General features: G+C 49.1%; 2 protein-coding genes across 6 annotated transcripts in view; one reads left to right on the top strand and one right to left on the bottom strand.

Annotated features, from left to right (window-relative positions):
- KDELR1 (KDEL endoplasmic reticulum protein retention receptor 1) overlaps window positions 1-13,747 on the bottom strand; it is a 133,228-nt gene that overhangs the window by 9,728 nt on the left and 109,753 nt on the right. The window lies entirely within an intron of this gene.
- GRIN2D (glutamate ionotropic receptor NMDA type subunit 2D) overlaps window positions 9,506-13,747 on the top strand; it is a 60,343-nt gene continuing 56,101 nt past the window's right edge. Inside the window, exons 1-2 of one of the 5 annotated variants that reach the window (XM_033171253.1) lie at window positions 9,506-9,522; window positions 10,634-10,704. The gene's annotated coding sequence lies outside the window, so the exon portion shown is untranslated. Of the gene's footprint in view, window positions 9,527-9,909; window positions 9,960-10,455; window positions 10,705-12,163; window positions 12,359-13,747 lie in introns of those variants that run through there. The other 4 variants (XM_033171252.1, XM_033171250.1, XM_033171249.1 and 1 more) reach the window with 4 other exon arrangements.

The raw sequence follows: 13,747 nt of genomic DNA, 5'->3' as shown, positions 1-13,747 counted from the left end.
AGTGTTCCTCACTTAACAGTGCCAAGCAGAGGGTACTGCAGGGGGTGTCAGAACAATGACTTAAAACAGAAGGCGAGAGGCAGGGGGTGTCAAATTTTGGTGTTGCACAGGGCACCACTGAAATTTGAAAGCCCAAAGTCCGCCACTGCTGAATCCCACCCCAAAATAATGAGAGTCTGGAAGCACCCCTAAAGAGTGAAAAAGCGATTTCTTTTCTTCATTTGCAGTCTCCTTTGTGGACAACAGAGGGCAGTGTAACCTCAGGATTGGTATTTAGTCCCTTCCTGTTCACACTGGTTTTTGTTTTTTTAAAAAAACACTTTATCCACAGGTGGACATAACTCCATATCAGTTGAAGAGTGTTTAGGGACATGTTTAAAAGCTTTGTAGACAACTACAGCTGTGGATGATTTCTGCATTTCTCACAGTGCTGTGAGACTTTCTGGCCCAGACATTCATAAAACAGGCAGCTAGGATAAGTCTGCTCTGAATCCAGCGAGCGCTTTCTTCCTCCCCAGTTTGTACTGTCAGGTTTGTGGCTGCTGAGCCTGGATTTGACAAGACCCTGCCTAACTTGTGGCATCTCACTAAAGTGCTGTAGCTCCACATTTGAGCAGTTCTACTTGAGCGAATTGCGGCAAATCTTTCACCAAGTCAGACCACTAATCCATCTAGCTCAGTCTTGTGCTAACTGCCAGTTGCTTGTTGGGATTTCTGAGAGCAGGATCTTTCCCAGCCCTACTCGGAGTTGCCAGACATCAATGGGACTAGGACATTTTATATTCAATGTGCTTCTTCTATCGCTGAGCTACAGCTATTCCCCCCCCCCCGCCCCCAGGGCGCCCATCTGACCAATAGTCTGTGCCTCTGGTTTTCCATTCAGGAAGAATGTATTCAAAGGTTCGAGTGAGAGTTGTGGTAACCAGGCCTGTAGTTAGCCGAAGCAGGGGTCATCTGGTCGGCATGCAGATTTAGCTTTGTCTTCTCCACAGCACGGGTGGCATGTTTTGCGGCCTCCAGCTTGTTTGTATCCTGACAATCCCATCTTTCTTTTTTGAAGAGACAACATGATTCTAATCGGGCTGTTGAAGCATTCAGGCAAATCAAAAGACTCAGGAACAGAAATCTCTATTCATACGAGGACAATTCACATTAAAAGCATCCTTTTTTCTCTTTTTCATTTAGAGGGTTGCAAAGAAATCTCCAGAGAATGGGATGATGCCCTCCCTCCCCGCTGTTTCCCCTGTCCAAGTTACTGACCTATGGCCGCCTTACATCTTTTTTCTTGCTGTTCAAGTTATGCTATTTCCAAGATTAGCATAAAATAAGCACAGCACCCCTGTTGACTGCTGCTTGGCACCTGCCACATCCACATAAACTGTATGAAAATGATATGCATTTAAAATGTGCTATTAGCAGTGGCTCTCCAGCTCACGGCATGTTGTTTTCCATCTGGTCCTCAGAGGTGAACAAACAAACCAATTCCACCCTTCCTGTGGAACTGGCACAAGGGGAAGAACGCTTGGAATGGGGGAAAGCCAAGAAGCCTAGCTCCAGAGGAACCCTGTCCCATCTATAGATTAATTAACAAAATGCTATCCTTCCCCTTCTGATCATCCAAAGAGCCAGGCACCCCCCCTTTGTGCCTCCTCCTGCCATTCCCCCTCCCTCATGTTCCGACTCAGTAGCCTGCAGACTCTTGCATGGCCAACCCCCAATTCTCCCCTCACTGTATAGCTCGCTAGGTTCTTCCAGTGAACCCAAAAATCATGCTTCCTAGGGCATAATAGTTATTCTGGCCTCATTCGTGAGGAGCAGAGCGTATCCGAAAAAGCAATTAACCAAGTATTTAAAAAGCAGGGAGACATGAATTTCACTAGGCAGCAACTGCCAATGGCAACCACCATGGGGTGGGAAGAGGAATAAATGAATCATTCTCTTTCCCATTCACTGCCACAGAGACCCCCAAGGCCAGATGGTACCACTTTCCTCCTCATATAGGGGCAATAAACATAATGGGCCTTCCTTCCCTTCCTCGGGAGCCAGCTTCCACCTACCACATCCAATACCTCCCAGGAAATGTCGCTGCCAGGTGGGGGTGGAAGAGGAGCACACACCATTTTGAGGGAGGGAGAAATTCAGGAACTTCAGGGGCTTGTGAGGGCTGCCTTGAGCATTAAAGCAAGGGATGCCTGGAGTCAAAATATGAGAGGTTTTCTGGGACTGAGTCAAATTTGGTGGGCCAAAGCAGGGGAATTTTGGGGGCAGGACTTCCAGGACTTATCTTGTGACAGGGCTCAGCCAAGCCTCAGCCCTAGAGCCTGCTGTCAATGCAAGGTCCATCCTGGAAAAGTGAACAATAGAGAAAAGGGCTTCTAAATGTGCACAGGGTGTCTTCTCTAAATCCTGAGCAACTGCAGCCAGCCTCAAGAAGTGAGGCTTCTGGGGAAGATAAAAGTGCTGAGGCTCAAGTCATGTCAGGTTAAAAAGAAAAAACCTGAAGGCATGCAGGTGAGAGCATGTCATTTGGATCAGCTGGAAGCCTGGAATTCCTGAGTGGAGAGGAAGAATCAAAACAAAGAAGTCAAGTGATGCACACATCAGGAACAAACCTCGATCCAGATAGGTTTGAGTAGTGTAACGTTTCATTACACTTCCAGGTGTCTCCTGAGATGTACATTTTCTAGCCTCCCCCTTGGTTGTAGGCCTGGCTTTTTTTATGGTTGCTGCACCGGCTGCTGCTGTGGTGGTTTTAATTGCATTGGAATGATTAGGGGGCTCAAGTGAGAATGTTGCACATCTTCTGTAACATGATGTTCCCACATCTACAAAGAACACACTGTTCCTGCACAAGCTCCCATATTGGAGCTGGAGAGAGAGCATGAGAGAGACAGAAGAGGAGTGGGGTGCAGGGAAAGAGAGAGACTGTTTAAAAATGTGTATGCAGGAGTCTCTGGATTCAAGCACCTGTGTGAATGGGGAGCACCTGGCAAATGTGTATGACAACACGTGCAGATTAGTATATTTCTCTTCACACTGTACACACACCTGCTTGTATCTTGTTTGCCCTGGGTGAAATCAAGAGCCTAGAAACATGCTTTCATATTAATTGTATAATGTGTGTATCACAAACCTGTGAATTGTTCTGGTAAGTGTTTGCTTGTAAAAAAGTTATACAGTATCTGCAAGCAAATGTTTGTGCACAGCAAGGAAAGTGTATGATTGTATAGCTCTTGGTGTAATCCCACAAGAGAATTCTTCTTACATTTTCAGTTGGGAGCTTTTTAGTTCTGAAAAAAAGGAAGGTGGGGTAGGACATGAGAGAAATCCATAAAATTATTAACTGTGCAGAGAGGAGGAAATTCTTTCTTAAGAACAGAACTCAAGATCACCCAGTAAAACTGTTCAGAAATTGGTTCAAGATTGGTGCCAGGACATCCTTTTTCAAACAGCTCATATTTCACCTATGGAGTTCACTACCATATGAGGCAGCAATGGCTGTTACCTTAGGGTGCTCTAACAAAAAGTCTGATTAGACAAATAAGTGGAGTTTAGGGCCAGCAACAGCTTATTTGTCATGGCAGTGAAATGGAGCCTCCATATATAAAGTATACCTCAGAAGAACAGGGGCTGGTGACATCAGAGAGGAAAGCCACTGCCTTCATGCCCTCCTTGTGAGCACCCAGCAGCTTTTGGCTTGCCTGCTACTGGAAGCAGGATGCTAAACAGAAAGGATGCTGGTTTGATTCAGCCTGGCTATTCTCCTCCTAGGATTGGGGCATATTCAGCCCTCAATATATACACACCTGAAAATGTAAAAATAAATAAATATGTGTATGTGACTGTGTGTGTTTCTGTATCAACATTAATTTCCCCCAGGGGTGTTTTTTATGAGTGGCTTAGTTTTACGCCTGTGTGTCAGTAGATATTTATCACAGCATGTACATATGTGTTGAACGGGTGGATCTGTATGCCTGCACAGCATCTTAGACACCCATCTTCTTAAGACACCGATCTCCAATCTTAGGCACACCACCAGTCTCAGCCATCTCCAGTGTTAAGACACACCACTTCCCCTCTCTTAATGACTCCCCAGTACCTCCACTTTAAACCACTAGAATATTCTACCATGCTGTCAAGCATGATTTTAATGTGGGCTTTTTCTCTTTTCTGTCTGTAAAAGAATACATATGGGAGGGAAAACACCCAAGTGGGGTGTGTGTGGAAATGGCACGTTAGAATACAGAGAATCCACAGGGAATTTCCAGGAAAGATCTGTGAGCAAACACAACCAGGAATTGTATCGCCTACTCATGAATTTTGCCTGCCAAATGTACTTGAATTTAAAAATCTGACGTAAAAGTATCTGTGCTCCTGCTGGCCCCTGATCATGGATTTTTCCTGCATGTGGATTTTTTATTCTGATGTCAGGCTCTTCTTTACCTCCACCCCCACCCCAAGTACTCAGAACCTCAGTTCCCAACACCCCCTGCTACTCTAGTCCCCTGTCACCTCACTGCTCCCACTCAGAGAACCCAGGAGTCCTGCCCTCCTTCCCTATGCTATCCCATTAGCCCCCATTCCTTTCCCCGAAGGGAGGACAGATCTCTCTCATTAAAGGCAGCTGGAATCCTGGTGCTGGACATTTTCATTCTCTCTTGTGTCTATTTTTCTCTCTCTTTCTTCCTCATTCCCTTGTTCCCTGCCAGCAAAAGTCGAGTGTCATGAATAGAGAAGGGTTCCTTTGTTCCTCTGAGCTGTTCTGCTTTCCCACTGCTGCTAGAAGGACTCAGCCAAAATGCTCCCCCTTTTGTGGTATCTGTGTTTCAAACTTCCCAGCCCTAATTCTATGGTTGCAGCAGAAGCTGTGCACTGTGGAAGAAGAAGAAGTGGGGTGGGGGGACACAAGTGGGAGAGAAACGGGCATCTCTCAACAGCCTGGAGGTAGCTGCATCCTAGCTCAGTGGTGGAGCATCTTCCTTGCATGCAGAAGGTCCCAGGTTCAATTGCTGGCATCTCCAAGTTAGGGCTGGGAGAGAGCCACTGCCAGTCAACTTGGACAAAAGGAGGTTGCTCTGTGCCAGAGGGCAAATGGGTGCCCCCCCTCACCTGGCTGGTAGTGAGGAAGACAAAGTTAGAGTTGAGTATGTGAGCAGGGCTAGAGGAAGGCAGAAGCCTGAGAGTGAGAGCCATACCACGCTTGAATTCTGCTTGAATCCAAGGCTGTGACGATGGGAGAAGCAAGATCTCCTGCGCTGTTAATGCTGTGAGCCCCTTCATCATAGACTCAGGTTGTATACATGTGTTTATAAACCATATACCCTAAAGACAGTCTCTGCTGTCCCTCATTCCAAGGAAACCAAACCCTGGGTAGAACCCTGGAGCCCCTGAAATATTGCACCACTTGGAGACTTGGGTGGTGTGCAAACTATAAACAGCTGCCCCAGCCTGCCAACAAAAGCTTCTGGGTTCAGTGAGTATTTGGATATAGGGACTGGACTGGAGCCAAGCAAAGCTTGGTGCTAGAGAGAAGGCAATAGGTAAGTTTCACAGCTTGTAGGTTTTGGTGAAGGGAAGGGAAGTTGGGTGTTTTTTTAATTTGTAAAGTTTTTAGAAAAAAGCATTAAGGTGGTAATTTTATGTAAACATAAATTGCTCCCAACCCTATATTGATTGGATTGCTGTTTATCCTACTCACTATTCCAAAGTAGTGGATCCAAAGCTCAAAATATATTCCAATCTCAGGTTAGGTAAAGGTAAAGGGACCCCTGACCATCAGGTCCAGTCGTGTCCAACTCTGGGGTTGCAGCGCTCATCTCGCTCTATAGGCCAAGGGAGCCGGCGTTTTTCTGCAGACAACTTCCGGGTCATGTGGCCAGCATGACAAAGCCACTTCTGGCGAACCAGAGCAGCGCATGGAAACACCGTTTACCTTCCCGCTGGAGCGGTCCCTATTTATCTACTTGCGCTTTGACGTGCTTTCGAACTGCTAGGTGGGCAGGAGCTGGGACCGAGCAACAGGAGCTCACCCCGTGGCAGGGATTCGAACCACCGACCTTCTGATCAGCAAGCCCTAGCCTAGACTCTATGGTTTAACCCACAGCGCCACCTGGGTCCCACAGGTTAGGGTACATGTATTTAGCAAACTCAAACAGCAATATGTGAATTATCTGAAAGGAACACCATCTGCACATAGACAGAGATATAGTCTCCTCCCAAAACAGATGAGGAATACCATACTTTCCTGCACTGAATAAGTACTATACTGCACCAAAATTGTGCCACTTTTTATAGCATGCTGCTTCTGTTTACTTCCTAAATCAAGATGCCACTCTTTTGGCATGTTGAGAGGTCTCCCACATCCACCCCTTTTATTCCATATGAAGAGTTAACTTTGGAGTTTTGAGCATCTCTGGTACACAAGGGCTCTGCCCCCAATGCAAGGGAGTTATTTTTATTTATCCTTGCCATTATTTATGGCATTTATATACCATCCTTTTCATAAGAGCCCCGGTTAGGCTGGATCCCCCAACAGTTCCCTTCCACTGCACACATTTTATGAGTCAGATATCAAACAGCTACAACCAGTAGGAAAGTTTTAGAGGAATAAATTTGTAGTCTGAGCCACAAGATGAGTAGAGACAGAGGTGGCTAATCAGGAGGACTTCCAAGTATGATACTCTTTCAGAATCTCAGGGGTCAAAAGCGATGGAAACTCGGGAAATCTGAGACCTGTATTATTTCAAAAGGACTTGCTTTTATTCATATTTGCCAAAGCAATATTTGCTGTTGCAAAGTTCTAGAAAGCCCCCATCTCGAATATGTTTGAAACCTGATACCAACAGATTTGGTTTTTAGCTTTAATTGAATAACTGGCCATACATAGAACTACACATATACATAACACCTGGATTGACAACTTCATTATGTATTAGTTTGCTTTTATTACATATGTGGCTACTAAAGAACACAACCAACCACTCTCATGGGCATAGCCAGGATTTTTGTGAGGGGGAACAACCGACACGATAGGTCAGTTAGTTAATTATTTCCATTGTTTTACTTGATGGGGGGCAGCTGCCCCCCACCTCCCTTGGCTACGCCCATGACCACTCTCCACACATGAATTGCTATGGCAAGATGCCTTGAGATATCAGATATTTTCAAAATCTGATCTTTTCACATAGAAAACAACTTTTGCATTGAGTGGGAGTTGTGATTTCTTTGTTAGTGTTGTTTTTGTTTTTTATGGTATATACAAAAAATAACAAAACACATATTTAAAGAACTATAGACAGCAAGCTCTATAGGGCAGGGACCTATTCTCTTTATGTTTCACATTGATATATACAGTCATATAATAATTCAGCTATTGACTAGCAGCCATTGACTTTACCTGCCATGAAATGATTTTGAAAGGAAACTGTGACCCAGAAATTACTATTTTCAATTTCCAGTGGAGGATTTTGGGGTGGAAACTGTGTCAAAAAGGAAACAGGGATCAATGAGAACAAGAAGTAGGCCATTCTAGCACTCCACAGAAAATCCCAAAGGGCACTTGCTCTCCAGGCCTGGGAGCATGGGGGAGGGGGAGGCACCCAAAGAGATTTTGCAACTAGAGTGAGTTACTGGGTGGAACAGACCTGAGTTCCAGTAAAATTCCCTCAGGGTGTATGATATGGGTGAATTTTGCATGGCACCCATGCCTCCCTGATCAACTCATTTGGTCCCGGGTCAAGATGGCCAGGGAAGCTGAAGGTGGGCTTGAGGTGTGTGTGCCTTAGTGTGTGTTTTGGCTCACTCACTTGATTTACCTGGGGCTCTCCTGCAAGCCCGTTGGCAAGAAATCTTGGCAAGTGGCAAGAAATCTCCCCTTCTCTCTTACTCTCTGCTGCAGCCTGAATTATATGGATGAATCTTGCAGGACTGAAGGGTAGAGCTCAGCTGGTAGAGCATGAGACTCTTAATCTAAGGGCAATGGGTTACAGCCCCACGTTGGGCAAACGACTCCTGCATTGCAGGGTGTTGGGACTAGATTACTCTCGTGGTCCCTTCCAGCTTTACAATTCTACTATGAATGATGTGTGTGCATGCATGTGGGGAGGGGAGGGTTGCACTTCAAGAGTCTTTGCTCCCCACTATCTTTTTGATCCTTAGGGGGCAGCTGTTGAATCACATTACAAATGGCAGGTGGGAAGATTTTAGAACAGTTTTGTGTCTGTAGTGCTGGCTGGGTTGTAAAAAGGGACGTGTGCAATTCTCTTGGGCAGAGCCAGGGAAGCTGATGGCTTGGAGGAAAGTCCACAGCTCAGTAGTGGAGCAGTGCAGAATGTCCCACGTCCAATCTCTGGCATTTCCATAGAGGGAAATACTGGGAAAGACTTCTGTCTGATTCTGAAACCTTGGAGAGTCAATGGCAGTCAGGACGGAGACATGTTCCTTGCAACCCACCCTGAGTCTCTGAAATATGGCGGGCTATAAATCCACATAAATGACAGCAGGGCTTCCCTCCCTTCCAACTGTTACCGCCAAAAGATCCAACACCAAACAGGATACTTTTGCTCCCTCCCCAAGTTGGACTAAACCTGCCTTTGTTCTCAAATGGCTTCCCCGGCTCTCCGTGGCTCCTGCACTTCCTCTTATACTCCGCCCCCATCCCTCCCGCTGCGCTCCCCAGGCTGCCAAGAGAACCAAATGGCAGGTGGGGACCTGGCCGTGCAGCGCCCTCTAACGACGCCCGGCCTGTACTACCACAGCCATTTATTAATTTATTTGACTTCACTTCTTCTCCCATCGGCGGCTGTGTGACAAGCTCTCCCCTGCTTGGCTTCTCATAGCCCTGTGGTGTCTCTCTCCATCCTGCGTGACGCTACAGGGATAGAACCAAAAAACCTGTTCTTACTGCCTACCTTTGGTAACACGGGAGCGGGATGTATGATCTTTTTCACTCCCTTCCTCTGCTTTTTAAAAATCCCTTTTCCAGTCTCCATCCATCCTAAGCATCTCTCTACAGTCTTCATGGCAGGGTGGATGGCAGCCAAAGGAAGACTGGCATGATCCCTCTCTACTCCGCCCCCCCCCACTCTTCTGCAACCCGGCTGGCTCGCCTTCTGATCGATGCTAAGCAATGGGCAAGCTATATTTGCATACATCCCAATGATTAACCATATGCAAATCGTGTGGTCTTTTTAACCCCCCCCCCGCGGGGTCGCCTCTTTCTTTCTCGCTCTGGGTCAGTTCGCACCTCTAATGCTGTGGGCACGTTGGGAAGGCGGAGGGAGGGAGGGATTTTTGCAGGCAAGTAAGCGGAGACTGTCAAACTTCACCTTCTCTCTGCGTTGCATTTCCGCCTCGGCCTCCTCGCGTGGCCGTGGGAGACAGACCACATCTCCCACGCAGAGGGGGCGACCCCCCTCCCCCGGTGTGGGTTCCCCCCCCTCAACACCCCTTGATTGCCCCCTCATCCCGGCCTCTGCCAAGAAGACCCACGGCTCCTAGCCTCACTTCAGTCGGAGGAGCCAGGTTGGTGCGTGCCGGCTCTCTTTTTCGCGCGCGCGCGTGTGTGGATGTGTGTGCGCCCCCCCTTACTTTTGAGAAGGGATCCGGGGAAGCCAGGGATCCGATCCAGCTCCCCGCACCGCCCCCCACCAGCGCCTAGGACTGCAGCGCTGTGCTTCGCATGCTCTGCCTCGCTTTGCAACCTGCCTCTGCCGTGGTGCTGGTGGGGACGTGGTGTTGGTGCGGAATGCTAATGACCCTCTCTGGTGTGTGTGGGTCTGCGTGTGTGTATCTTTGCCTTGCGCGAGAGAGGGGAAAAGAACAGACGACGTGGTCTGGTCTGCGTTAAAGGAATAAAAATATATCAGCGCCCGCTCGCCCCCCCTTCTCCTCCTCCCCATGCGCTTCTCTTCACCTCCCCCTTTTTTTCTTTTTTGCACCGCCGCGTGTTTTTTAGAAAGGTGACCCGGGAAAGGGGGGGTGGGAAAGGAAAGGAAAAACCGTGTGTGTGTGTGTGTGTGTGTGTGTGTGTGTGTGTGTGTGTGTGTGTTGAAATAAATAAATAACTCAACTCTCCAAGCGATGCGGAGATTTCTAGGCTCAGGGCCTCGGGGAAAGGCAGCCTGCGAGGGAAGAAGGGAGACTTGGGCTTCTTTCTTTTCTTTCCTGCAAGCCCTCCCGGCACGGGCGACCCTCCGCCCGCTCGCCCGCCTCCCCGGAGCCGGTTTCTCTGCTTTAACTTTGGGATGCAACATGTGTAGCGCGGAAGCTGCAACAACCTTGAACGGAGACAGACGCGGAGAGGGCGCGGGAGGGGGGGCGCGGAGGGAAAGGAAGGCAAGCGGGGCGCGGGGGGGGGGGAGCGCCTGAGCGGTGAATGAAGATCGGGTAGAATTTTTTGGAAGGGAAGGGAAAAGCGGGGAGGGGGGGGGAAGAGAAGAGGACGAGGTGGGGGGAGGAAGATGCTGCTGTTGCTGCTACTGCTGCTGCCGCTCCTGTAGCTGGTTGGATTTAGCGCTCGTTTGATTCCCCGCAGGAGGAAAGGAGATTAAAGCGAGGGGGAAATGGGGATGATAAATAAAATCATTTTTTTGCAAAAACGCGAGGAGGAAAAAACCTCTTTTTTTCTCTCCAGACGCGGAGAAATTTTTGCACCCCTTCCATTCACCTCTGGCTTATTCTGTCCTCGGGAGTTGTCATGAAAAGGTAAGAGCGGCTCCCTTTATTTATTTACTTAAGACCCCCGTCCGTCCGTCCGTCCGTCCGTCCCCCCCAATGCCGAGACAAACGTCCGTCCGGCTGTTGTTGTGCAGGGTCACGGGCAGAGGGATTGGGGGCTTGGAGGAGGTGGAGGGAGCTTTTCTGGCACCTCCCCCCCAGCACCTTTCTCTCTCTCTCTTTCTCGTGTGTGTGTGTGTGTGTGTGTGTGTGTGTGTTTAAAGAAAAGTGATGGGGGGAGCTTGAACTACCCCCCTCCATCATATGGATGATCTCGAAACACGGACTAATGTGAAGCTGTCCCTAGTTGGAGAGAAAAGCCCGTACCCCCTTGATTTTAGGATTTTGCCCTTTTTTGGGGGGGGGCGATACCAAGGTTTGACTTCAGACTTCTAACAGCACCCTTTCTCTCTAACACTCTTCCCCCCCCCCCCCGGGTTGCAGGGAAAATAATAGTGGGTGACACCCGTTTCTCTTTCCCTCCCTCCTGTGTGTGTGTGTGTGTGTGTGTACGTACACGCTCGCGCGCGATTTGTTTGTGGCATTAATCACCCAGACTGCAAGAGTGTGAGATGCAAAAAAGAAAGAGAGAAAGGCTTTTTGTTGTTGTTGTTTAAAAAACCTTCCTTCTTATTATTCTGAATTAATTCCAACCTATGCAACTGCAAAAGAATATCAGAGAGACAAGAGGCGTACAGACTTGATTGCAGCGTCTGGCTTTTCTTAGTCTGTATTTTTTTTTTTTTTTTTGAGAGAGAGAGAGAGAGAGAGAGAGAGAGAGAGAGAAAAGAAAAGAAAGCCAATTGAAGGGCATCTACCTTTTCCCCCGTTGAGAGACAAAAAGAAAAGCCAGGAAAGCGGGGACGGGGGGGGGGTCCCGTCTTTCCCCTTAGAGCGGAGTCTTTTTCTGGTTGTATTGAACGGCCTCCGTTAAAGCGGCGTAAGGGAAGGGGGGGGTGTAGCAGGATCGGGTCCCGCGTTCCCGTGGGAGAGCGGAAGGGTCTGGAGGAGAGAGTGGGAGGAAGACTCCCCAGGTACCCTCTGGGAGCGGAGCCTAGGCAGTCGGAGCGGATAGGAGCCAGGAGACTTTGGCAGGAGAGGAGCGCCTAGTGGTTAGTGGGCCTGGCCATTACTAACGAGGAACATAAAGGGGAGCGGTGGGAAAGAGATCCAAGGCTCCTGGGTCTTCTGGGAGGAGCGCGGGGCTGAGAGCAGGAGGGAGCCATTCGATCCTTCAGGAAGGGAGTGGATCGTGGTGGTTCAAGTGAGGCAAGAAGCCAGACATCTTCAGATCTCCACCGGGGGCTGGAGGACTGGAGCAACAGAGCCCCACCCCCCAGAAAGGATTCTCCCACAAAGGGGAGGGGCGCTGGAGAATCTGGGGTGGGTGGGCGACAGTGTGTGAACATTGCAGGGTTGTGCCCATTCCCCGAACACACACACACACACACACACACACACACACACGTACGTCTGGGTCCTAGACGCCAGCGATGCCACGCGCCCTCTGAAATTGGGTTTGGAGGTGTGAGAAGAGCCAGAGTCAGGCCCCCGCTTGGGTCTGCCAGAGGATCTCGCTGGGTGAGAGCTGCAGGACAAAAGGAAGCCCAGCCTGGCCTGCCTGGATCAGAAGCTAGCTGAGGTGAGAGAGGGGTTGAAAAGCCTGGTGGAGCTGGGGAGGGAAAGAAGACTTTTCCCCAGCGCGGTTTGGTCAATGAATGATCATGGAGGGACCACACCTCTCATCAGCAGCAGGAAGGCCAGCAGAGGGAATCTTAAGATGGCAGTTTGCAAGACCAGGGACGTGTGAATGGAGGGGTCCCAAGCCAGACTATGCCAAGGAAGGGGCTGCTTGAAGATGCTTAGGAGGTATTCAGGTTCCCCACCGGGTGGCAGGCTGGCTCTTACAGAGGTAACTCTCCATCGCAAAGGGGAGGGGGGCATTGATAGGAGGTTTGCCTAAACTGGCCTCTTAATAAGGGTTTTGACAGGTAGGATGGGAGTTAAAGGAGGATTTTATTTGTAAGCGGGTGGAAAGACTGGGATGTTGAGACAGAGAGTGATTTATCTACCAGTCATTAAAAGAAAGGGAAAAAACTGCCATTTGAACGCCAGGGCTGAAACACAGCAGAATCCTTTCTGAGTCTGTACTCTGCCCAAAATGAGTTGGGAATGGATGTATCCAAGATCTAGCAATAGAGGTGGGAGAGAACCCAGGCATCCTGGTTGGCTCAGGCCCCTCCCCCTCCCAAAATGACAGAGGGGGCTGGTTTCCTAATTCTAACCCTGGATGCAGAGGACTGGGTTCCCCACCTTCCCCGTTCTCAACCCAGAAGCCGCCTCCTACGCCACCCCAAGAGTCCAGATAAGGAGCACACTTCCTTCCCCATCCTACCCAGGCCACTCTTCCTTGGCTCCATGTGCCTGAGGAAGAAGACATCTCTTAGCCTGCCACATCTGCCTTCCTCCCCAGCATGTATGTGTGCACATGCACACATGCATAGCAGTGGCTCCATGCTTCCCATGCACTCGTGGGCCCAAGGAGGAGGTAGGTGGCTTTGCTGGGTGCCAGGCAGTCACTGACTGAATAGTGGACTGGGAACTGGGAAGGGCACAGAGGTAAGAGAGAGGAAAAGAAGGGGGGTGTTGATGACCAGGCCCCTGAACTCCATGGGAAAAGGTTTGGTGATTAAGAATTGGAACCAGAATCCCCTTCCACCACCTTGTGCTTTTTCCAAAGAATTCACAAGGTGATTCCTCACATGCCCTCCTAGTGCTCAAATTACAGGGTGGAGTGGGGGGCGGGCAGGTGAGAGGTATACTTTTTGTGATGCCTCTCTTTAAAAGGCATGGTTTAGCTAAAATGGGAGGAGTCAGGAGGTGGGGCTTGTCCATTTTATTAAGGCCCTCTACCCTTACCACCATAGTTCAAGCATGGTGCCCTCTCTCCCATGTATGTTGGCATCTGGGCAACTCTTTTCATACATAAAATCTCATGCCAGCCCATGGAAACAGCCATCTAACAGAAATA

This window comes from Lacerta agilis, chromosome 14 (genome assembly GCF_009819535.1).
Source record: "Lacerta agilis isolate rLacAgi1 chromosome 14, rLacAgi1.pri, whole genome shotgun sequence".
Lineage (NCBI taxonomy): Eukaryota > Metazoa > Chordata > Lepidosauria > Squamata > Lacertidae > Lacerta > Lacerta agilis.
Note: the sequence above shows the minus strand (reverse complement) of the source record. Positions and strands in the feature narration are given on the sequence as shown.